The 26,244-nt window shown below is 39.1% G+C and overlaps 1 pseudogene; it reads left to right on the top strand.

The window, feature by feature from the left end:
• LOC102491859 (telomeric repeat-binding factor 1-like) overlaps positions 1-25,168 on the top strand; it is a 30,377-nt pseudogene extending 5,209 nt beyond the window's left edge.
• The last annotated feature ends 1,076 nt before the right edge of the window (positions 25,169-26,244 follow it).

Genomic DNA, 26,244 nt, shown 5'->3' with positions numbered 1-26,244 from the left:
TGGTGTGGGGGGGGGGGGGGCAAAGTTAGGCTCATTTATTAAAATAAGAGAAAATGTATTACAATACAAATTCATTACCTCTCATCATTGTTAAAATACAAAATAAATTTCAAGTAGAAGGAGTTCAGTACCATTTGTACAAAATCGTATAGTTTATAAAAAAATTTCACAGACATTATTAGGATCCATTGGCTTAATTCAACAGATATTTACTGTACATCAGCAATGTGCTAGTCGTGTGTGTTAGGAGACAGTAATATTAAATATAATTGAAGGCACTTCAAAAAGTTTGTGAGAAAATGGTATTAAAGTATGAAGTGGTTTTTTTTTTTCATTTTTTTGGGTGCCAGAAAAGTTAGAAATCCACACATAGCTTCATCATAATGTACATCTTCCATTAACTTCTTGAAAACCCTGCATATGGTGCTGCCTTCTCAGAACTGACTGTTTAGTGGGGAAAGTTAACTTAAAGAAATGATTACCTGGGCTGGCCTTGTAGCCTAGTGGCTAAGGGAGACAGAGCCCAAATGACTGACCAAAGGTTTTTTTTTTTTTTTTTTTTTTTTTGAGATTTTCGCTATAGGGCGCATGCGCTCGCCAGACAGACAGAGACAGACAGAGAGACAGAAAACGAGAAATCACCCCCCAGGGGGGATGGTCATGCCGCAATCCCTTCTTCTCCATTCTCCTCTCGGGACTTGGGCACGCACGCACATGCGCCCGGTATGAGTTCTAAGCTACCGGGTATGGGACGTGAACCGCGTTTGACTACGTGGGAGTCCAGCGACATAGCCATTATGCTAACTGCTGGTTCCCAATGGCTGACCGAAGTTTAAACTCCACCCCCAGAGGTTTAAAAAGCTTGCTGGGTGAATGTGCATGTGCCTGTGTACTCAAAATCTAGACAGTATGGGGAAAAGGAGAAGGGATTGGGGTGTGACCACCCACCCACTGGAGGGTGTTTTCTTGCTCTCTCCTGGTCTCTCTGTTTCTCTCTCTCTCTGCTGAATGCATGTCTCCTTTGGCAATAAAAATAATAATAATAAAAAACTACCAAAATAATCAATTGCACTTTTATTAACTGCTATGATGGAGAAGTAGAGGGATTATGAGGGTGTTCAATGGGAGAGCCTATCTAGAACAGAAGGTTAAGGAAAACTTCCCAGAGAAAGGGAGATTAAGGTTGAGATCTGAAGAATGAATGAATAACATTAGATAAACAAAGAGAATGAGTGTGAGAAGCCAAGGAATAGGAAAGGAACTGAACTGGGAAGGGTATAGGCTTTTCTAAGGAAATGGGGAGAGAACACCAAGATGGCCGAAATCTAGAGCCAAGAGATAAGTCATAGAAGATAGAAGATAACCATCAGGGAGATGAAGGGTCACATGATGTCAAGTCTTAGAGACCACATTCTTATAACAATTTGGTCATAGGACATCACGTGTGAATAAATATTGGTCAATAGTGTCAGGCAAAGCCAGCCATAATGCAATGGGTGAGCTCCATGGGGTTTCATTCAGTCACACTAAGGAAAGTTGAATGCCCCAACTGTCAACCCACTTGGCTCCAACACCACAGAATGAGAGTAAGCAAATACTTGGAAAATATTGTAAAAAATTCCCCAGGCTCTCTAATTATCTAGATGACTCCAGAGAGCAGAATGTCTGGCGTATTGGCAGTTAACAGTTAAGCTTTCTCACCTTTATCCCATTTCTGACTCACTGCTTTATGACTGTGGCAAACTTTTAGCTACTCTGAGCTTCAGCGTTTTTATTTATGGAATGGAGATAATGTTTGCCTCACCTGGTTATTGTGAGGATTAACAAAGTAAAACAGTTTGTGATGATAAAACAAATGCTCAATGGTACTGAGTCATGCCATATTTTCCTTAGTGAAATTCTAAGTTTCAGAATGCCTTCTATGCTTAAAAAGTAGCTTACTATAATAGAAAATAATGTGACATTGGAAATACCTGAAGTCCAATGCCAGCCCTGGTCTTCCTAGCTGGGTAACAATGTGATCATTGAGCCTCAGTTTCTTCATCCGTTAAATGGGAGCAATAATTTATACTGTCACTGCTATTTTAAGTATTAAATGAGATAGCATCAGTTAGATTCATAGTTTAGTATCTTCTACACAGCAAACATGCAGCAGCTGTATGTTCCCTATTTTAGTTCTCTTTTTTCAAGGAGGAAAAAAAAAATGTCTGTGTTATGTTCAAGAAAGTAGTGTATGGCCAGCAGGTGGCATGGTGGTTAAGGTACTGGACCACCATTTGGCCAACTGCAGTTCAAGTCCTGGACACTGTGCTTAAAAATCACACCTGGTGCTTGTGCAAGCATGCCCAAAATCCTGAGAGGAGAATGAAAGAGAAGAGGTTGCAGTATGCCAATCTCCCCCAGGGGGTGATTTCTCACTCCCTACCCACCCATCACCATTTCTCTCTGGCGAGCGCATGCACCCAATAACAACAACAATAACAAAAAGTAGTATAGCCCAGGGTTTCCCAGACTTCAATATGCACAGGAAACACCTCTTAAAATGCAGATTCTGATTCAATAGTTGTGGGATTGTGCCCACAATTAGGCATTCTTTTTAAAACTATTCTTTTCTGTTAATAAGAAAGAGAGAGAAGCACCCTCTGTAGGGTCTCCTGCTGCACTCTCCCCACCGCCTTCCAAGCCAGCCAGGATCATGGGCATGTATGTGTCTGGGATGTACATGGCCCAGGAACTGAGCCCCAGTGTTCCATATGCATCTAACATTGCCGAGTGACGTGTCACTGTTGCACCACAGCAGCCCCAAGATTATACTTTTCTAAAAAGTTCTTGGGTGATGTGGTCATAGGTAGTCCATACACCCACACTTTGCACACTGTAAGAAGCAAGGATTTAGTGATCTGACTAGTTTATTAGTGATATCATCTTGCTATCCACCTCAGAATGAGAGTGAGGTAATATTGGGATGTACCTTAGTAGACCTCTGTGCTTTCTGGCTGCCATAGAAAAATCTAGTATGAATCATTCTTGCCATAGAGGTTTGTTTGTTTTTTTTTTATTGTTGTTGTTGTTTTTGAGAGGGCACGTCTGCTCACCAGACAAACAGAGACATAGAGACAGAAAGCGAGAAATCACACCCCAGGGAGGATGGTCAGGCCGCAATTCCTTCTCCTCCATTCTCCTCTCAGGATCTTGGGCACGCACGCACACGTGCCTGGCGTGAGTTTTAAGCCACCGGGTACGGGACGCGAACTGCGGTCGACTACGTGGGAGTCCAGCAACATAGCCATTACACTAACTGCTGGTTCCCGCCATAGAGGTTTTGATAATCACTAACTTAAGGGTCTCTCAAGGATGGTAAGAAAAAGATGAATAAGAACAAACACATGCCTATTGCAAGGAAAAGCAAAGTTTATCTTGTTTTCCAACCAGAACAGTGATTATGGAAGCCGAGAAGTCACTCTAAATGTGTCATAGAAGGCAACAAAAATTCTATTATTTTTTTTCTTTTTATTGTGGTTAAATATATGCAACCTACTATTTGCCATGTTAACCATTTTTACGTGTGCAACTCAGTGGCATTAACTACATTCACACTGTTGTCCAACTGGCACTGCTATTCACCTCTAGAACTTTCCATTACACCAAACTGGAACTCTATCCAGTAAACAGTAACTCCCCATACCTATCACTTGACCCCCAGCTAATCACTATTCTACCTTCGGCCTCTATGAATTTGCCTGTTCTAGGCTCCTCATGCAAATGGAATCAAACAATATTTGTCTTTTTGTGTTTGGCTTACTTCATTTAGTACCCTCTTTCCATTTTGTTCATTCATAATGTAGCATATTTCAGAATTTCATTCCTTTTTAAGGCCAAGTAATATCCCATTGAATACATTTTTAATCCATTTATCTGCTGATAGATGTTTGGATTGCTCACCTTTTGGCTGTTATACATGAGATCACTATGAATATGGGTATGCAACATCTCTTTGAATCCCTGCTTCCAGTTCTTTTTCTTTTTTTTTTCCTTTTCTTTCTTTTTTTGGAGAGGTTTTTGCAATAGGGCATGTGCAATCACCAGAAAGACAGAGAGAAACAGAGACAGAAAGTGAGAAATTACTCCCCAAGGAGGGATGGCCACACCGCAATCCCTTCTCCTCCATTCTCCTCTTGGGATCTTGGGCACACACGCACACACGCCCACCATGAGTTTAAGCCACCAGGTCCAGGAATCAAACCGCAGTTGACTACATGGGAGTCCAGCAACATAGCCATTACGCTAACTGCTGGTCCCTAGTTCTTTTGTATATATAGCCAGAAGTGGAACTGCTGGATCATCTGCTAATTATATGTTTAATTTTTTTTTGAGAAACCACCATACTGTTTTCTACATTGGCTGCACCATTTGACATTACAATCAGCAATACCCTCCTGTTTTTAAAAGAAGAAAAATCATATTTTTCTACAAGGAATAAATTTTTACAAAATGTTCTGTACTGTAGCTCTCTCTTGAAAGAGTGCCTTTGGGACGTCTAATCAGATAAATGAGTTGGTCTTATTGAGATACTAAGTACCACATATATTACTCAAATCTTTCTTTTTATTACTCATGGTCCCTTCAAAGAATCTTTTTTGGAAAGATAGATATCAGTGTGCTATAGCAAGAAAAGTAAGGCATTTGGGGAGGTGTATCAGAAAGAACATGGGATTTGGGGTCATAAGATCCTGGTTCTAGTCCTGACTTGCCCCATCCTAGTTATGTACTTTGAATAAGTCGCTAAACTCTAAATCAGTTTCTTCAAGCATCAAGTAGGAACAAAGTAAAATGCCTTTTCCACTGATGAAGAGAGCAAATGAGATAATGCAAATCAGTGGGGTTTTGTTGTTGTTTTAAGAGAGATTTTTGCTATAGGGTATGTGTGCTCACAGGAGAGACAGAGACAAAAAGCAAGAAATCAACCCTCAGGGGGATGGCCACATCACAATCACAATCCCTTCTCCTACATTCTCCTCTCAAGATTTTGGGCATGCACACATGTGTCTGGTGTGAATTTTAAGCCACCAAGTCCGGGACTGGAACCACAGTCAACTACGTGGGAGTCCAGCAATGTAACCATATGCCATCTGCTGGTCCCCCAGTGGTTTTGTTAAAAGAAAAATAAATCAGCCAATTTAACAGCATTTTGATTGTGCAAATCTGAACACGATTTAAATTGGGCAGCTGTCTGTGGACTTCTAGACAACTCCTAGTAGCCTCGTGGTCACATGGTATTTAAGTTCCAGAAAAAGGAAAGTGACGTGTACAGGAATGGGGTGTGACGTACAAAAACGGAAGTGAAGGAATAAAGTAAGGAAATAACGGGTTGGTTACATCCTGAAGTTTGTCTGCATTAACATAGCTTAAAAGGCAGGCTGCCTGTGATTAACCGAAGCTTAGTTGCTGTAATTGACTGGAACCTAGCAGCCAGTTCAGGAAACCAGCCTAACATATATGATTTCGGCTTATCCCTAGGAATCCAAGTGTGGGAGTACAATGGCCATTTTAGACCAAAATGGTTTAATTGAACAGTTTTCACAGAGGAAACTGAAAACACCCCTCTACCACCATGCATATATAGGCACCACATGCACACACACATGCATGCACACACACACACAGTGACCTTCAGTAGAGCAACTCCACTTTTACTCATTTTACATATTAAGCTTTTCTGCAAGATTAGTTTGAAGAAACAGATGTGTAGCTAACACACATGGAAAACTGAAGTATATGCGTTGTGCTTCCTCTCTCATTTCTGAGTAGTCTCAACTTTCTTTGCTCTCTTCTGACCATCTTCGTACATAGAGATCTCCTCTATAATGGAGAGCTTGGCTCCATAGCACAATGGTAATGCAGTGCTCAAAAGAAGCTGGATCCCACGTGATTATCTTGGTTCAATTCCCAGGTCTAGCTGCCTGAAACAAATCAGGCATGACTGTGGGTGCCCAAGATTGATGGCTAGAGGACTGAAGGAAGGCGATCGCAACAACCAGACCCTCAATAGAGGGCTCCTCTCTCTCTCCCTCCCTCTCTCTCTCTCTCTCTCACTCACTCTCTCTCAACCCCTCTCTCTTTCCTTCTCACGTTTATGTGCATACACACATGCTTTATCAAAAAGTAAAGAAAAAATAAATTTTTTTGAGAGGTTCTCGCTATAGGGCACGTGTGCTCGCCAGACAGACAGAGAGAGACATAGAGACAGAAAGCGAGAAATCACCCCCCAGGGAGGATGGTCACGCCACAATCCCTTCTCCTCCATTCTCCTCTCGGGATCTTGGGCACGCATGCACACGCGCCCGGTGTGAGTTTTAAGCCACCAGGTCTGGGACACGAACCGCGGTCGACTATGTGGGAGTCCAGTGACATAGTCATTACACTAACTGCTGGTTCCCAAGAAAAAATATTTTTAAAAAATAAAATATGGAGGCCAGCAGGTGGCATGGTGGTTAAAGCACTGGACTCCCATATGGCCGACCATAATTCGAGACCCCAGCCTGGCAGCCTGCTTTCTCACTTTCCTTCTCTCTCTGTCTCTCTCTGGTGAGCACATGCTTTATAGCAAATTTTAAAAATAGTAATAAATTTTAAAACTAAATTAATAATCCTAAAATAAATAAATAAAAATGTAGTAGAGGGGAAGGTGGAACAAAACAACTCTTTTTTAACCACCACCCCCTCCCCCAGGCTTCCCACATAGTCCATTTTTCTACTTTCTTTCATTGCTAAATTCCTGAAGGAGTAACCCCCACCCTCTGCTCTATCTCCTTTCCACTGCTCTTCTTGCAGTGTCTTATTGCCTGCAATTGGCCCCCAGGTCTCCACTGTAACTTAAAGCTACCTTCTCACTGAATTTCATTCCCATTCTCTCAGAAAGTTTTGAAATAGTTTACTTTCCCCTTTCTCCCCTGAAACCTTTATCTTCCTAGTTTTCAAAGACACTATGAACCTTTGGTATACTTCTTCCTCTGGCAGTTGCTTCTCGACTCCTCATGTCCCAGGATAGTGTTGGGTCACCAAGGATCAATTCTCAGTCCTCTTCTCCTTTTCCTCCTGAGCCATTCTGAAAACCTTGTGATTTCACAACATGAAGATTCAAGGTGTAACTCGGACCTGTCCTCAATTCCAGGACCTTAGCCTCAGTCACCTGCTGGACATCTCATTTTAAATGTTGGCAGTCATTGGTATCCATCATTGAAATGAAGAGCCCCCAAACTCCTTCCACCTCCAGACTTCTATTTGTCATGGCATCCGCAATCTAAAAGTACCAACATTTGACATCACCCTTACACTTGTCTAAGCCTTTGTCTATATCTCAGTATCCCCATATCTGATTAGCTGTAAACTGCTATGGTTTCTTTCACTCGATTCCCCTGAAATCTCTTCTTCCTTCCCTCCTAATATTCTAGTCAAGATCCTTTCAAAGGAAATTGTTGACATTTTCTGCATAGACTTCTCTCTGTTTAGTTTCTTTGTACCATTATTTTATTTTTCTTAATTTCCTGCTTAAAACAAAAAAATTCCCTTTTATGACTTCTCTCTGTTTAGTTTCTTTGTACCATTCTTTTATTTTTCTTAATTTCCTGCTTAAAAAAAAAGTTTTCCCTTTTACTTCTAAAATGCAATTCAAACTCTTTAATTTGGCGTGGAAAGTCTTCTACAATTTGACCCTCATTTACTTTTCTAGACTTATCTTTTCAACCTCCTTTATAGTAATTAAGTTATAATTTACTTTAATCAAATACACAAGCACACAGATAACTAACTTGAGCTTTTCTCCTACTTCCAAGAAATGAGAATTCCTACAAGAAGGAGAATTTTTTTTTTGAGAGGTTTTTGCTTTAAGGCATGTGAGCTCACCAGAAAGAAAGAGAGAGACAGAGAGAGAGAAAGTGAGAAATCACCCCCCAGGAGGGATTGGCCACGCCGCATGCAATTCCTTCTCCTCTCAAGAACTTGGGCATGCAGGCACACGTGCCCGGCATGAGCTTAAGCCACTGGGTCTGGGACTCAAACTGCGGTTGACAACGTGGGAGTCTAGCAACATAGCCATTACGCCACCTCTGGTCACAAGAGGGAAAATCTATAAGCTCATTTTGAATCAAAAACCCACTTTCGGTTCAGTGGTTATGTTTACGCTTAAATATGCCTTTCTTGGTATGTGGCAGTTTTAAAACCTGGGTAGAGGGGCCAGTAGGTGGTATGGTGTTGAAGGACCTTGATTCCCACATGGTCGACTGTGGTTCAAGTCCCAAACCTGGTGGCTTGCTTTTTCACTTTCTCTCTCTCTCTCTCTCTCTCTATCTCTCTCTCTCTCTCTTTCTCTCTCTCTCTGTTGCTCTCTGGTCAAATTAAAATTAATTAATTAATTAAATTTAAAAATTTTTTAAAAAACCTGGGTAGAAAGTACAGTCAAGGAGAAAACTATTCCTGCTACTAAGAAAATGTTGTCATGCCAGTATAAAGAAAGTGTGGTAGAAGCTTTAGCCACCCCCAGACCCACACAAATTAACCTTCTTCTTTCTTTAATGTGGATGTCCATGGACACTTAAGGTTTCCTCCCATTTATGCGAACACAGTGTCCTTCCTCTTGCAGATAGGCTGCAGCCTGTAAGTGCCTGCCTATCCCAGAGTGGCCACTGAAGGTTTATACAGAGATGGTACATTTTCTGGGAATTTGCCATGGCCAAAATAATAACCAATTTAGATTTCTTTGTTTATTTGCATATTTGTTCTTGAGCCTATAAAATACGGAAATCACACTAAAATATCAGAAAATAAAATCTGGGGAACCAGCAGTTAGCGTAATGGCTATGTCGCTGGACTCCCATGTAGTCGACTGCGGTTCGCGTTCCGGACCCGGTGGCTTAAAACTCACGCTGGGCGCGTGTGCGTGTGTGCCCAAGATCCCGAGAGGAGAATGTAGGAGAAGGGATTGCGGCGTGACCATCCCCCACTGGGGGGTGATTTCTCGCTTTCTGTCTCTCTGTCTCTGTCTGTCTGGCGAGCCCATGTGCCCTATAGCGAAAATCTCTCCAAAAAAAAAAAAAAAAGAAAAGAAAATCTGATGTCCCATTTGTCCCATTTACAAAGGATTGGATCAACATTTCGCTTTCTTGATTTTCAAATCAATCGATAGGATACACAATAGACTTTATCCTTTGTATGAATCCAGAAAGATACTGGTTAGATAACATTTAACTCACATGTTTCGTGTTTTTTAAGTAAAATATATTGAATTCTATATCACCCTAACTAAAAATTGTAAAAGTTGCATTCATGTCACAAAACAGGTATTATTACTATTTTGCATAAATATGAAGAACCTTTTTAGAAGAATGAAGAAAATGTAAAGGATCTAGTAAGTGGGCTAAGATCTTGATATTAAAATAAATTTGTCAACAAAAGAGAAATGGAAGTGTTCTCACATAGTGTAAGGGAGAAAATTCTATATAGCAATATTGGAGAACATCTAAGTTAAGGATCTTTATTTTTCTTTTTCAGTTTTATTGAGGTACATTTCACTTACCATAAAAATCACCCGTCATAAGTGTACATTTTAGTAGTTTTCAGTGTATTTACAGAGCTGTGCAACCATCACCAGAATCTAATTACAGAACATTTTCGTCACTCCAGATAGGAAACCGTTAGCAGTCATCCCCATCTTAGGCAACCACGACTCTCTATCTGTACAGATCTGCCTGTTCTGGACTTTTCACACATACGCAGTCATACACTAAGTGAATGTTTGTGATTAGGTTCTTTCATTTAGCATGTTTTTCAAGGTTAATTTATTTTGTAACATTTATCAGTACTGCATTCCTTTTTATGGTTAAATAATACTCTATTATATTGATATTCCACATATTGTTCATCATTAATCAGTTGACAGGCATGTGGGTTATTTCTACTGCTTGGTAATATTGAATAATGAATGTTACTGTGAACCTTGGTTTCAGAATAGACATGTTTTCATTTCTCTTGTATACAGACCTTGTAGTGGAACTGCTGTCCCATGTGCTAACTCTGTTTAACATTTTGCCAGACTGTTTCAAATTGCTACACCATTTTATACTCCTATGGGCTCTGTACAAGGGTTTTAATTTCTCCACATCCTTACTAACATTTGTTATTGTCTGTCTTCTTTATTTTAGCCACCCTAATAGATACAAAGTACTATTTTACTATGGTTTTAGATTATCCTTACTTTTATCAAGAGGAAATTGAAGACTCAAGTTTCACACTTTATGTCCCAGCTAGTCTTGGGCACAATCTGATCTAAAGAAATGTGTTATTTTAGAGAAAGAAATGAAAGGATACCTAACTAATTGTTATCCTGGTTGCTGAAAGGTAGGCAGGTAGGAAAAGAAGGAGGGAAAATGCTACTGACGTTTTAATTTTCACCTATTGTTAAAATGAGCATTGTAGGTATATGTATTACTTAAAATAAAACAAAATGAGAAGCTCTATGTCTTCTTATTTCCAGTTATTTTGTTAAATATTTGAGGGTTTGAGTTAAAGTCTTCTTGCACATAGGATTTCATATATATGTTTCTCTCTCTCTCTCTCTCTCTGTCTCTGTCTGTCTGTCTGTCTGTCTGTCTCTCTCTCTATATATATATATATAATAGAGTCTTCAAAAATTATGGATAAACGCATACTATGAAAAAACTACACATGGATTTAAAATCTTTATTTTGCAGGGCCAGCAGGTGGTATGATGGTTAAGATGCTGGACTCCCACATGATCAACCATTGCTCAAGTCCTGGACCTGGACCTGGTGGCTTGCTTCTTCATTTTCTCTCTCTCTCTCTCTCTCTCTCTCTCTCCCTGGTTAGCACATGTACCCTATTGCAACTGAAAAATAATAACAATAATAAATTAAATTAAATAAATAATTCTTTTAAAAAATCTTTTTGCACCAAAATAAACTCCTACTTTAATTCCATTTTCCATCTTCATATATAAGCACGCATGTATATATATTGACATTAGAAAATACATTTATTGGGACCAGCAGATGGCCTAATGGTTACATCGCTGGATTCCCAGGTAGTCAGCCATGGCTCAAGTCTTGAACCAGTGACTTAAAACTTACACCAGGTGCATGTGCTTGCGTGCCCAATATCCCAAGAAGAGAATGGAGGAGAAGAGATTGCAGCATGGACATCCTCCCTAGGGGGTAATTTCTCACTTTCTGTCTCTCTATCTTTCTCTGTCTCTCTGGCAAGCGCATGCACCCTATAGCAAAAACAAAAACAAAAACAAAAAAAAAGTCTCTCTAAAAAAAGAAAATACATTTATGATATTATATATACATAAAAATACCAGCAAGGTCAAACTTAGCCAAATAAAATCTGAGTATTCTGTGCTGAATGTTACACTATGGCTAATGATTTGCTGGAATGTTTGAATAAAAGTGTTAACAATATCAGCATTTTCAGATTATGGACTATACGGCTGAAAGAATTTTTGTGTGTGTTATTGAAATATAGTAGAGATACAGTGGGTCATATTCTCCTTGCAACCTTTGAACACTATTTAATAAATAGAAAGGCTTATGACTGATAAGCTCAAGTAAGCACCAGGCTGTACCATTTGGCAGATCTGCTGCCACACTACTGGGGGCCGATTTTTCTCATCTGCCGTTATAGTCTACGAAAAATCATTTATACTTGTCTGGTAGTTCACAAACCTCTACTGATTCATTCTTCTAACATAAGGAATATAATAAATATAATTAATTTCAAATACTTAATGACAATATTAAAATGTGGAATAAAGAAATTGGATAAAATCAATAAAATGTTTAAAATATCAAGCCCAGTGCTGCTTCTGTATATTTTCTCAAAATGTTTTGAATATATTTTTTTTACACCCATGCTGCATTCGAACATGAGAAAACATGGAAGATACCACTTTATTTTTTTATCATTTGATTTTCTAGGGACTATGGCCCTTTACAATTTGAGCAAAACTGTCCAGTAATTTTTTTAGCAGAACTCAGGTAAAAGAGGGGGGGGTGGCTATAGTCAAAGCAAGATCTTAAAAGTCTCTCAATCCAGTTATTATCACTAGTTGACCATATACTAATTGTAAGATTTCATTGGAGTTTGCAAATCTGATAATAAATATTCAAAATAGGGGTCTAACTCAGCAATGCCCAAAATTCACTTAGTAGAGAAAGTCAAAGAGTTTTCATATGCTTTTCCTGCAATACCATTACCCTTCATTATGAAATCCAGTCAACAGGAACCCAACAAGTGTGAAAGTACTTTATGAGGGCTTTGGGTATGTGTTGGAACAGATAGGATCAGAGACTTCCTGATCTCAAAAGGATAACAGGGAATGCAATTTCCAGAGACAAGAATCTAACACCAGCAGTATACCTTTGCTTACCTCAGAACTTTAGCCTTGAGAATGAAGAATAAGAATTAACTACTATAACAAGAATTTATTGAGGTAGCATCAAAAAAAAAAAAAAAAGGTTCTAGAATGTTGTCATAATCTATAACTTGATAAGTTCCTAACTCTAGTTATGCTTCCTAATGGGCCGAATCTGTAAATACACCTGAAATGAAACTATGCTCCCTAGACAGAGCTCAGGGCAAATAGGTAGGAAAGAGGATACGATTCAGTAATCTACTGGGAACCTTAGTATATATGTTTTGGAATTGTGTAGCTCAGAGAAAATTCTTCTAATATAAAATGAAGACTCTATTTTAAAAGTCTAGGTAGTTGGGGCAGCAGAAAGTGTAGTGGTTAAGGCACTGGACTCTCACATGGCCTACTGCTGTTCAAGCTCCAGACCTGAAATTCTCACTGGCTTGTGCGTGTGTGTGCCCAAACTCCTGAGAGGAGAATGGAGGAGAAGGGGTTGTGGCATAGCCATCCCTCCCGTGGGGGCAAAGGAGGGAGTTGATTTCTTACTTTCTCTCTCTGTCTCTTTGGTGCATGCACATGCCCTATAACAGAAAAGTTTTATAATAAATAAATAAATAAATAAATAAGTCTAGGAGGCAAAACAAACAAATCAGTCAATCCCACATCTATGCTTTTTAAAAAGTGCTTAGCATTAATATTTCTCCATTGCTGAGCAACTAGTATATTTCAGAATTGGAGGAAGGAAGTAGCCAAATAAATATTGTAAACTTAAAATATACAATCAATATACATACTTTCCCCTAAGTAACCTCATCTATGCTTATACTCATCGTATCAGTTATCAGAAAATATGTCACTTTAAAAAAATACATATACCTTGCTCCTTGTCTAGCTTATAGAACTCCCACTATTTTTACCTGTTCTTACTAACTTCATTTCTTATATGATTAGCTCACTATGTCAGATGCCAGGGGTCAGCTTGATTTAGCTTATCTCCTCACATTCAGAGGCAGAAACAGGGTTTGCAGAGATAGAAGCTTATACAATTTGAAGGCTCTCTTTTAAGAAAAGAATACAAAATTACAAATGCAAAATTATGCAAAATTTTACAATGATCATAGCAATTACAGTCAATTTCTAAAATGTAATGCTGACAAATACATAAATGTTACAAACTCTGGGACAATAACATAATATTTTTATTAACTGCCTAACACATCCTCGTACAACTTCTACATGTTTTGGTTTAACGCTCTTTGGTAGCTTCTTAATACAATGACTATTTGTAATATCTTCTATAATGAAAGTAGAAAAGTACTTGGGTCTTTCTTCAAAGATAGTTGATCAGAATTTGTTTTACATATTGTGGTTTAGGATGCATATATCATTTCAATCTCATACACAGACGTACCTGCTGTTTCTAATAGTGCTATAGGTTTGTGCCCTAAAACTTAAAAGTTTCTGATTGATTCTATTTCACGAAATTCCCATCACAAAATTAAAAAATATATATTAGGTCACCAGAAAAGTCATGACATATTTTTCTATGCAAAAATGCTGCATGACTTTTTACATATATATATATATATATATATACACACACACACGTATATATATACACACACACGTATGTGTGTATATGTATATGTATATATACAACTTACATTATGTTTATCATTTTAAGTGTTGTATCATCCTGTATATTCTGACCAGAAAGCTAGTTATGCCTAGACTTCCAGGCAAACTGAATTTTCTTGCTTTCAGTTTTCTCCATCTAATGACTAGAGGAATTTTTCATAGACTAGTTGAAGACATCAAATATGATTTTTGTACCATTTACCTACACAGTCCTGGTGAAAGGTGCCATAGAACACACATGATGTATAAGCATTGGCTTTGCACCTTTATGTCATGGGTGGCTGGCTCAGCATAGTGGGTGGAAGAAGTATTCCTGGAAGTTAGGAAGGGCAGCTAGCTGTATCTTAACTAACCACACAAAAGACTGTAAATCACATACATACACAAAGGGGCTTCAAGAGCCTGCAGGTGGCATGGCAGTTGAGTTGTTGGATTCCCACGTGGTTGATCATGGGTCGAGCTCAGAACAGGCAGCTTGAAAACCACACCAGGCACGGGAACCAGCAGTTAGCGTAATGGCTATGTCGCTGGACTCCCACGTAGTCGACCACGGTTCGTGTCCCGGACCCGGTGGCTTAAAACTCAAGCCGGGCGCGTGTGTGTGCGTGCCCAAGATCCGGAGAGGAGAATGGAGGAGAAGGGATTGCGGCGTGACCATCCCCCCTGGGGGGTGATTTCTCGCTTTCTGTCTCTATGTCTCTCTCTGTCTGTCTGGCGAGCGCACGCGCCCTACAGTGAAAATCTCTCCAAAAAAAAAAAAAAACACACCAGGCACGTGTGTGAGCTTGCCCCAAATCCCAAGATGGAAATGGAGGAGAGGGGATTGCAACGTGGTCATCCCCTCGGGAGGCTGGAGGAGTTTTCTCACTTTTCCCCCAACCCCCAACCTTCTCTTTCTCTCTCCAGAGAGCACAAATGACTTGTGGCAAAAACCAAAAAAAAAAAAGAAAAGAAAGGAAAAATTATATATATAAGGGGACTTTGAAAAGTTCTTGGATGGGGGCTGGACAGTGGGAGAGCTCTAACACATGATGCTCTGCAAGGTCAACCTATAAGAAGGTTCCAGGTTCGTTTTTGAGACCTTCCTGAGTATGCCAGTCACATGGGTGCCCATGATTTAGAGCTGGCTGAACCTGGGAGTGGATCGCAGTATCAAGACTGTTGGGGGTTCGCTCTCTTTCTTACTTAAGAAATAAACTTATGAAAAGTTCATAGGAGAAGGCCAGCAGATGACATAGCAGTTCTGTCACTGGATTCCCACATCATCGACTGCAGTTTGAGCCTCAGACCTGGAGACTTGAAAAATCACAGCAGGCACATGCGTGTGCATGCCCAAGAACCCAGGAGGAGTGTGGAGAAGGGATTGCGACGTGCCCATCCCCCCTGGGAAGTGATTTCTCACTATCTTGTCTTGCTCTTTTTCCAGTGAGTACACACACCCTAAGGCTAAAACTACTAAAAAAATTTTTTGTTTAAAGTTCAGGGGAAAATGAAATTAAAATACTAATTTTTTTTTTTGGTGCAAAAAGATTTTGAAATTCATGCATCATTGTTTTCATAATACATATTTTCCATGGACTTTTCAAAGACTTCTCATATATCCTATGAAACTGAAACTAAACATATTACCAACTTTGTCTCTGCCTGTAGAAACTTAAACTGCCCACAGCCTCTCCAACATCACCAAACACAAGAGCAAGTGCTTCAGAGGGGAAGTCAGAGGGTAAGAGAGCGTTGTAAACGGAGGGTGACTCAAATACCGCTCTTTCGCAAGTTTCACAAAAACCTGCCATGTGAACACAATGCTCAGTTCTTTCCCAAAGCCTTGGAAGGATCTATGCAAAAAAAATGGAGCCTGAAGCTTCCACATCACCAGTTTCAATCCATCACCTTGTCTTACTCAAGAAATGTGAGCAACACGTGGAGAGGCATCTACATCTCCACACAGAAATAAATCACAGATCTAGAGGGACTTAGAGCTACTTCTCCAGAAACAGCCAAAAAAAAACCCCTCTCACTTTCTATTACAGTGAGTAAACATGATAATTAGAGCTATATTCCTCCAAGTTGTCAGGAATCCTCAATAAAATAGTCTGGGGATAATGAAGGGAAATTACCTATTTGAGAGAAAAAGAACCAAATGCCATGGAAATGAAACCCAGGCTTAATCAATGAATGATAATGATCTGGGAGCCAGCTGGCCTAGCCAGCCTACCCAGAAAGTCCGCCCAGGGCTGCTTGTTATCACAGGTGTGTGGCAGGCAGGTCAACAGGTGGGGCCTGAGGAAAATGAGGCCTCAAAAGGGGAAATGGAAAACACTAAAGATAAACTGTACTTCTTCATGGTTTATGCCTGAGACGGATCTTGGTGGGTACTCTAAAATAAATCTGAATGTGGAGTCAGAAGTCAGTCCAGCAAGATGGATTTATACAATAAGAAAAAAAAAAATAAGCAATATTAGAAAAGTGTTTCAGCTCTCTCAATAAAAGTTATCTTTCCAAATTAGATCAAGACATATTTGTATCTGAAGGCAGAAAAGTGATTCAATGACTTCTTTCGGCATTAATAACCAATCTATGATATAATGTGAAAAGGATCAAAATACAATCTTAGAAAAAGACAAATCACAAATTTTGTAGATTTGAGTGTTTTTTAAAACATTCTTAATGAATCGTATAAGCTATTTAAAGCCTTTCATTATTTAAGATGTTACACTTTCTCTTTTCTTTCTTTGTCTTTTCTTTTTTTCATTTGCTAGGGCATGTACACTTGCCAGAGAGAGACAAAAGAGAAAGTACTCCCCTGTGGGGTGTAGCCAGTCTTTTCTCAGTGTGTGCAGTCTTTTCTCCTGATCTGTCCACCCTGTCAGGATTTTGAGCATATGTCTGGTGTCTTTTTCAAGCCACCAAGGCCGAGATTTAAACCAAGTGATTGGCCATTTGGAATCGGGCTCCCTTAACCATCAGGCCATGAAAACAGTTCAAAACGTCAGAGTTTTCCTGCTCAAGAAAACAGACAAACTGTGAGACTAAAATATGTGTTGAAATATTTTTTTTAAATCACCAATATATTATTTCCTAATATTTTCTAATAGGTTCTTAAGTAATTTTTCTACTTCCATGTGAACAGGACTAAAACTGAATTTTGCAAGTATGCTCAAGTAACTTATAAACCTGAATTTGTAACAAGCAATTAAGCTAGGAAAACCAAAAACTTCTTTTGCTGCTTCTCTGGAAACAAATTGTTGCTTTAAGACACTAAATGAGAAAAATAATAGAAATTCAACTATACCTAATACTTTCTTTTCCTAGGCTCTTAAGAGTTCCTTTTTAATTCTCCCTTGTAAAATGTGATTCTCCATACAAGGGTCATTGTCCTAGGGATGTGACGTCTTCCATGGCAACGCTTTGCCAGTCTATTGTGAATTAGCTAAAGCAATTCTTGTTTGCCTAAAAAACACTTAGATAGCTTCTTAAACTGTTATATAACTTATTTTCACATGAAATTGGGTGAAATATTAGGGGACCGGAAATCTTAAGGTGTGAGCATAAAATGAAATTTAGGTCCATCTGGGAAGGCCAGCTAACATGCTAGGTTTTAGAAATCAGTGCCAAGTTACATAATGCCAGCACTCTCTTTTTCGGCCCTTCACATTTGATTTGCATTAACAGAGACTTAGTTAAAAGTCACCTATAGAGATAAACAACCACAGTGGCTTTTGAAAGAAACAACTTTCAAAAAATGTCATTATTTTAAGAAAGAGAATCTTAAATTACAACTACATTAAAAATATATCTACTAGTGATAATCCAGCTAGACCCACATGGGAAAGGGTCCAGGCTTGAGTCCTAGCGTCTTTCTGGCATCCCAGATGCATGCATGTACCTGTGATCCAATAGGTCATGCAAAACTGGGAGTGGATTGTGTCATGAGGACGCTGCTGGGGTCTCTCCCTCTCTCAAAAGAAAAAAATAAAAAATAAAAATAAAAAGGCTAAGTCTGTTCCCATAAACAGCCATCTATAGCAAGTCACATGGTAACTTCTGGAGATCCATCTACAAAACTGAGGACTTTATAAGATATTGGTAAATAATAAACTATTAGTTACATTCTTTAAAGCTTAGAAAGAGAGTATAGCACTAAAGAAAATAAAACAGCTATTGTACCACTTTTTAAAGTATCTGTCTAATTCAGAATTTTTTTAAAAATGTGGGGACCAGCAGATGGCATAATGGTTACATTGCTGGAATCCCATGGAGTCGACCACAGTTCAAGTCCCGGACCCAGTGTCTTGAAACTCATGCCAGGCACATGTGTGTGTGTGCCCAAAATTCCAAGAGGAGAATAAAGGAGAAAAGATTGCAGTGTGGCCATCCCTCTTGGAGTGTCTCTCTTTCTGTCTCTCTCTGTCTCTGTAGTAAGCGCATGTGCCTTATAGCAAAAATCTCTCTAAAAAAATTTAAAAAAAATGTGGGCCTCAGAAAAAAGCCTTACCTAAACACCGCTGCATGATAATAAAGTACATATCTGATTAAAGATGTATTAGCTTCACCATAATTACTAATGCCATCAAAAACCTGAAGAGAGAGCTGCAGGGCTCAGGGACACACAGGATGAGATGCAGCCTGTGGCCTACAGACTCATATCCACATTTCTGATGCCTGCCAGGCAGTCCTCCAACTGCTATGCAAGTCCAAATGAACAGAACTTTAAATAAGAAGGCCCAGGCCACTTCAGCAGTGCAGCACTGTGTCATAATGTTCCCCGATGCTCAAACCACATGGGAAGGTCTTGGGTTCACATCTCAAGGTCACTCTATAAACTGGGTGTACCTGTGTGTGTCCGTGATCCTGGCTGGCTGAGGATGGATCTTGGATGGAGATGCTGTTGGGATGTGTCTTTCTGTCTTTCAATAAATAAATACCTTTTTATGAAATAATAATAATACATGACAAATGTTTACCTGGATTAACTAAGAGGAAAAGCCTGAGGCAAAGACATAATATTTTATACATATTTTATGAATTAATAGAAATTTGACAGCACAAAACTTTCAAAGCTGTGTTTGTGATTTGCCTCTCAAATCTTGCTTATTTCTGGATCACTTCTGATGATTTTACCTCATATTATGATATTATGCTTAGAGTAGCAACATCTTTAAATTTTGTCTCTTTTTTGGTCATATTCTGACTTTTTCCTTCTGTCTTTCTTCTTTCCTCCCCTTTTTTCTTTCATTTACTTAGCTATCCTCTGCCTGTCTGTCTATGTATGTCATCATCACCCCCAAGTTCTTTTCTCTGAGGGGCCAGAAAGGGTCTCTGCTATGGCTGTGTTACAGGTTAAGGTCTATGAAGAAAGGCTGTAATGAAAGCTGAGAGGTGGCAACCACGCTTCACGTAAGCCGTACAGACTGCGACAGAGGCTAGATCACCGGAGCCGGGATACCAGGCCCGGACTTCTGACTGCTATGCAGGGTAATTGTGCTGAAAAATAAATGTAATACACTGTAAAGATATGTGTGATTCGATGTAATGTAAAAAGATGATGATAATAAATAAAATTTAAAAAAAACATGCATAAAGGCAAATACATGAAAGCACCTCAACTCCCACATGAGCGAAAAAATCAACTAAATACAAGATTGGAGTTTCGTTGAGTAGTCTTTAATTTTTCAGTCTCAACCATTTATTTCCTTTCTCTTTTACTTTAATAAGTAAGAAAATGAAAGCTAAATAGTTCAAAGATTGTGACCCATTAGGAACCTCCAAGCAAGTATTCTTATTCTACACTCTCTAATTTTCAAGTTAAAGAGTTGAACTAGTCAGAAAAATGAAAAGATTTTTGCAATTGACAAACCAAAAATTTGGATGCAAACTTGGGGAAGGAACTGTAGAAAAGGGCCTCAAGGAAAGAAAAAAAAAAAAGTAGAAGGAAAAATAGGTGAGAAAATAAATCATCAACGGAGTGAGGGAAAGGAAAGTTGCTGACAGAGAAAAATAAAGAGATGATGCCCACACAACTGAGGGCTAATTAGGCCACAGGAAAGGGCCTTACAAAGAAATCAGGTGTGGAATGATCCTGGAGAGAATGGTATCTATGCACGTACTAGTCCACAGATTCTCTTTCATGGAATTATCTTGTTGTAACATGAAATATTCCTAATTCTTGATGAGTGAGCATCTGCTCTTCCTTGGCATAACAACTTTTTCAAGGCTGGATGATAAAATGGACAATTTCAATAATTTTCTTTTCCATCAAAAGAATTAATTTTGTGACCTTGAACTCTAATTCAAAAACAATAAGTCCTAATTTTTGAGATGCCACTTCTAATGGATTTTTAATAGGACTGCCACCAGCAGTACCCTAACTACATAATAACATATTTTTGTTAGTTTGCTTTTTAATATGGAGTGTGTGTGCTTGCCAAAGAGAACCAGCTAGAGAGACAGTGAGAAATCCATGCCCCACCCCCACCCCCGGGAAAATGGCTGTGCCACAATCTTTTCTCGATTTTCCTCTCAGGATTTTGGGCATGCATGCACATGCGCCCAGTGTTTTTTTCCAAAAACAGGTTCAGGGCCTAATTGGTGCAGTTGGCCATGTGGGATCCAATGCTTTAACCTCCATGCCACCTGCTGGCCCTATTTTTTTTTAGTCTTCACCAGAGGGTATATTTACTCGCTAGAGAGAAAGAGAGAGGGAGAAAACATCCCTCCTCTGGGACATGGTCACACCTCAATCTCTTCTGCATTTCTCCCTCTTTCAGGATTTTGAGCACACAAAAACCCAGAGTTTTTAAAGCTGCCAGTCTGGGACTTAAACCAGTAATTAGCCATGTGGGATCCTGTTCTCCAACTGCCAGAATTAGGGCCAGCCCCCCAAATGAATAATGCTGATTGCACTGTTTAAGTCCCAGATAGCTGGCAGCTTGAGAAACACACCAGGTGCATGTGCATGTGTACCCAAAATCCCAGAAGGAGAAATAGAGAAGGGATTGCGGCAGCAGGATCATCCCCCATGGGAAGTGCTTTCTCACTGCCCCCCCTCCCTGGGAGCTCACATGCCCTTTAGCAATTAAAAATAAATAAATAAATAAAATCAAGAAAATAAAACTCACAAAATCAACACAAAGTACATTTTAGAGTCAGAGAACAGAAACAGTAACTCTTTTCCACCCAGATCAAATCAAATAAGCCTTCCTTAAAGAGAACTTGTTGGAAGCCACAAACAAAATGGGTCGACCAACCAAATCAGCCGTTTGAATGGATTCCGAAAAGTAGAGAGAATTACTTTCAGAAGTTTTACTGGTCATTTCTAGAGGCTTCCATCTTGAAAGACGTTGTCTAAAGTATAGCAAGCTTCATTGCTTTACTGGAATTTAGGGTTAAATGTAGTCTGATGAAAACAGGTGTTATGATCTGCCAGCATCATCTTAATGACTTTTATCAACAATATGGCAATGCTTTCTTTGAATCAGAGGAAACCAGTTTGATTTGCAATGTAGATCTTATGGCTTTCTTATGCCATAGCCAGACTCCAAAATGTCAAAGTATGGTAACCAGACATGTTAAGCTGCATGTGAGCAGCTTAAATGCAGAAAGATGGACAGTATATTTAGAATCTTTTATGACCAATTTAAATAATGTTAGAGAAAATAGTCCCATGTCATCTTGGATCACTTACTAAACCTCTGTGAGGTCTGATTTCTCATCTGTAAATATGAATTAAAGCACTTATCTCCTTGGGTAGCTGTGAGAAATAAATGAGATGATGTTGCAAAGCACTTTAAAAAGTACCTAGCAGGGACCAGCAGTTAGCGTAATGGCTATGTCTCTGGACTCCCATGTAGTCGACTGCGGTTCGAGTCCCGGACCCGGCGGCTTAAACTCAGGCTGGGTGCGTGTGCGTGCGTGCCCAAGATCTCGAGAGGAGAATGGAGGAGAAGGGATTACAACGTGGCCATACCCCCTGGGGGGGTGATTTCTCACTTTCTGTCTCTCTGTCTCTCTCTGTCTGTCTAGAGAGTGCACACGCCCTATAGCAAAAACCTCTCCAAAAAAAAGAAGTACCTACCTAGCAAAAACCTCTCCAAAAAAAGAAGTACCTACTAAATAGAAATGCTTTCAATGGGGACCAGCAGGTGGCATAGTAGTTAAAGCACTGGACTCCCACATGGCACACCAAGGTTCAAGTACCAGACCTGGCAGTTTGAAAAATTACACCAGGTATGAGTATGTGCATGCCCAAAATCCCAAGAAGAGAGTGGAGGAAAAGGGATTGTAGCCCAGCCATACCCCCCTGGGGGGTGATTTCTCACTTTCCCTCTCTCTGTCTCTCTCCAGTGAATGCACATGCCCTATGACAAAAAATCTTTTTTAAAAAAGGTAACTACAGTATGTGAACTATCAAATTTAACCTTTCTCTTCTTTCTGGAGACTGTTTTCTGAGATTATTATTTTTGTTTAATTAGAAATAGAATTTGAGATAGCAGATCCAACTTGTTGATAGCAATGTGAGAGGTTTTATGTGAATAATATAGTAGAAGCAGCAATACTTAGAAGCAGGAAAAGGTGGAAAGGAAAAAAATCACAATATTTTCAAAGCTCATTACTATCTTTTGGGGTGCTGGTCCTACTGTGGATTTTGACTAGAGTTCAGGATATGTTTAAAGTTAGAAGGAAACTAAAATAGATAATTTGTCCAATCTTATAGATGGAGAAATGGTGGACTGGTGATATGAAATGCTTTTCTAAAACTTCATGATTATTTAGTGATAACAGTGGGACTCCAAATTGCTGACTTCAGGCACTTTTTAAAAAATGATTGAACACTTTTTATCACGTAAAAGAAAGCAAGACTTCCTGAGAGAGTTACAAATCTCCACAGGAATGTTGTTGTTGTTTTTAGGAAGGAACAAGGAAGAAAAGCAGAAGATGGGAAGATAGAAAGAATTCATATAGGGACGATGCTGCCATAAGGGCCCTTAGGAGGCTGGGGAATGTGGACAAGAAGAATGAAACCCTGCAGAGGACCTGATGGCTGAAAGGGCAAAATACCAGGGGCATTTTTTTTTTTTTTTGAGAGTTTTCTGCTATAGGGAGTGAGGGCTCACCAGACAGAGAGAGACAGAGAGACAGAAAGTGAGAAATCACCCCGCAGGGGGGATGGCCGTGCCACAATCCCTTCTCCTCCATTCTCCTCTCAGGATCTTGGGCACGCACGCACACGCACCCGTCATGAATTTAAGCCACGGTGTCTGGAACTTGAACCGCAGTCGACTACATGGGAGTTCAGCCACATAGCCATTACACTAACAGGAACTGCTCAAGTAGTTGGAGGTGGGGGACCCTGAGGAAGAGAAGGACACTAGCCTGGTGGCGCAGGCTGAGGTCATGGCTCCCTCCTGGATGCTGAGTGTCCTCTGCCTCTCTGCACAGCTTCTGTGACCACCTCCCTGAGGACTTCCACGCACTTGTGGCAGTGACGAGGCTATTATTCATGGACTAACCAGTCAAAGAGCTTACCAGGTGAGAAATATATATGTAGATATATATAAAATATATAGATATATAGATATAGATATAGATATTTGACAAGAATTACAGCAGGAAAAAGCCTTAGTGCACACTTGGAAAGTGATGACCAAATTACACCCTTGGAATCTGCCCTGATGATTTGGGCTTCAATTGACAAGGAACATGACAAACTACATAAAGACATACAGAATTTAAATAAAATTCAGACAAAAGCTGTTTGTGTGGGAAATGGTAGTTTTTTGTTTGTTTGTTTGTTTTTTGGAGAGTTTTTTTTTTTTGCTATAGGGTGCGTGCGCTCGCCGATTGCGGTTTGGCCATCCCCCCGGAGGATGATTTCTTGCTCTCTGTCTCTCTCAGTCTTTCTGGTGAGCGCACATGCCCTATAGCAAAAACGTCTCAAAAAAAAAAAAAGTGATGTTCTACATGACTTCAAATATATTACAAAGTTATTTATCCGAAACAGCCTGGTGTTGGCATAAAATAGACACATAGACCAATGGAACAAAATAAGCAACTCTGAATCAAGAACCACATCCAGGGCCTGCAGTTGGCATGATGGTTAAGGTGCTGGAATTCCCACATGGCTGGCCATGGTTTGAGTCCCAGACCTGGCAGCTTGCTTTCTCACTCTCCCTCTCTCTCTGACTTTCTCTGGTAAAACTCATGTGAAAAATAATATTAACAATAATAAATAAAAAAATTCTTTAAAAAAAAAGTAGAAGTCTTTGAAAGAATATTTGGTAACCCAAATTCGTACATGCCTTTAAGAAGGAGATTGCTGATGATAATCTCTCAGAAAGATACTAATCATTCCTTTTTTCAACACGAGCTACAGCCACAAAAGTAGAAGTCTTTGAAAGAATATTTGGTAACCCAAATTCGTACATGCCTTTAAGAAGGAGATTGCTGATGATAATCTCTCAGAAAGATACTAATCATTCCTTTTTTCAACACTTTAGCTACAGCCACACAATGGAAAAAATTAAGAGTTATGTGAATTATGTGCTAATTGAAAAATCACCAACCTTTCTAATGAGGGCAGCAGCAAACGTTGTAGAAGGTAAAAAGAACAACTTCTCAAGATAAATCTAATAGAAATGATATTGAAATGAAAACTGAAGCTATTTTGGGTGTATTTAGAGTGTTAGTCAGAAACAGTGTGTGACAACTGAATCTTCAGGTGGTACAATATCCTTATTGAGGTCTCACAAGAATCTCTTCTTCTCTAAGTTGAAACTTGGAAGCCAGCAACAAGACTGAATGAAAGACTGGGAACTCTTCAGAGTGAAAAAAAGAAAAAAGAAATCAGAAGAGCCACTGAAAGCAAGAAGATACATATTTCAAAGAGTCATCAGTAATTCCTGAAAAACAGGCATCTAGGACAAAACAAGCATGACTTTGGGAAGAAGACAGGAATTTGACGTCTGGTATGAGGAAATATGAAGAGGGAAACTGTCTAAAATACCATTTTACTCCAAATTCAACAACCAAACAAGTGTCAAGTTAAAAGACAGATGGAGGACTATGAAGAAACTAAAACTCATCTGCTCAGAAAGTGAAGACTGAATGTGTTTCTAAAGGCCTGATAAAAATGTCAGTTAAATATTTTGATACCATATTTCATTGGAAACTTGCTGGTCATTCATGTGTCTTAAAATCTTTGTTTATAGCTTTACAGTATTTTTCTGTGACAGTCAGTTAACATGAGGATTTGTGCTATATGGGTAAAAACTATGTGCCATCATTGTATTCTTCAAGAATCTTTTAACCTGATAAAATGTGATTTGTTGAACACTGCCACATTCAATACTCCTGTCCCCAAATGCTATTTCAATAAAAAAGTAAAACCTAATAGGAGAGAGAGAAAAAATATTTCTGTTAACCTATTCTGTGTCTGTAGGCTAACCTCAACCCAACATAAAAGTGAATTTCCTAAATCATTTAATCCTTTGATATGAGATAGTGACTTGGTGTATGGCCTTAATATACAATGTAATTACTAAGATGTTTTTAATAGAATGATACATGTATAAAATCATTTATAAGTTTAACATACTTGAGTTTTCATATAAAGCAATAAACTTGAAAATGATTCCTACAAAAAACTTGTATTATTCGCAAGAATAGCTTTCTTTGTCATTTAGAAACAATTTGACTTCTCTTCTAGTACTAAAACTTGAACAAAGAGTTTTGAATTAGGCTTCTTTATAACCTGATGTCATAAATATCACATTCTCTGATTATTTCATTAATACATCAGTATTGAACCTAAACAGTATTCTGTAAATGCTTAAATTGATATTAACAATGATCATCTTGACAACTATAATAAATAATAAATAAGACCATATATACTGTACTAAACAATTTTAGGTTTTCACCATTTTACTTTTTAGAAGACTTTTTTTTTTTTAAAGAGAGAGATTTTTAATATAGGGCATGTATGCTTGCCAGAGAGAGAGAGACAGACAGAGAGACAGAAAACAAGAAATCACCTCATCCCCAGAGGGATGGCCATGCCACAATCCTTTCTCCTCCATTCTTCTCTTAGGATTTTGGGCACTCACACACACATGCCCAGTGTGAGTTTTAAGCCACCCAGTCCAGGACATGAACCATGGTCGGCTACATGGGAGTCCAAC

This window comes from Tupaia chinensis, unplaced genomic scaffold, assembly GCF_000334495.1.
Source record: "Tupaia chinensis unplaced genomic scaffold, TupChi_1.0 Scaffold000288_2, whole genome shotgun sequence".
Classification (NCBI taxonomy): domain Eukaryota; kingdom Metazoa; phylum Chordata; class Mammalia; order Scandentia; family Tupaiidae; genus Tupaia; species Tupaia belangeri.
This window is presented reverse-complemented; position numbering and strand designations above follow the sequence as displayed.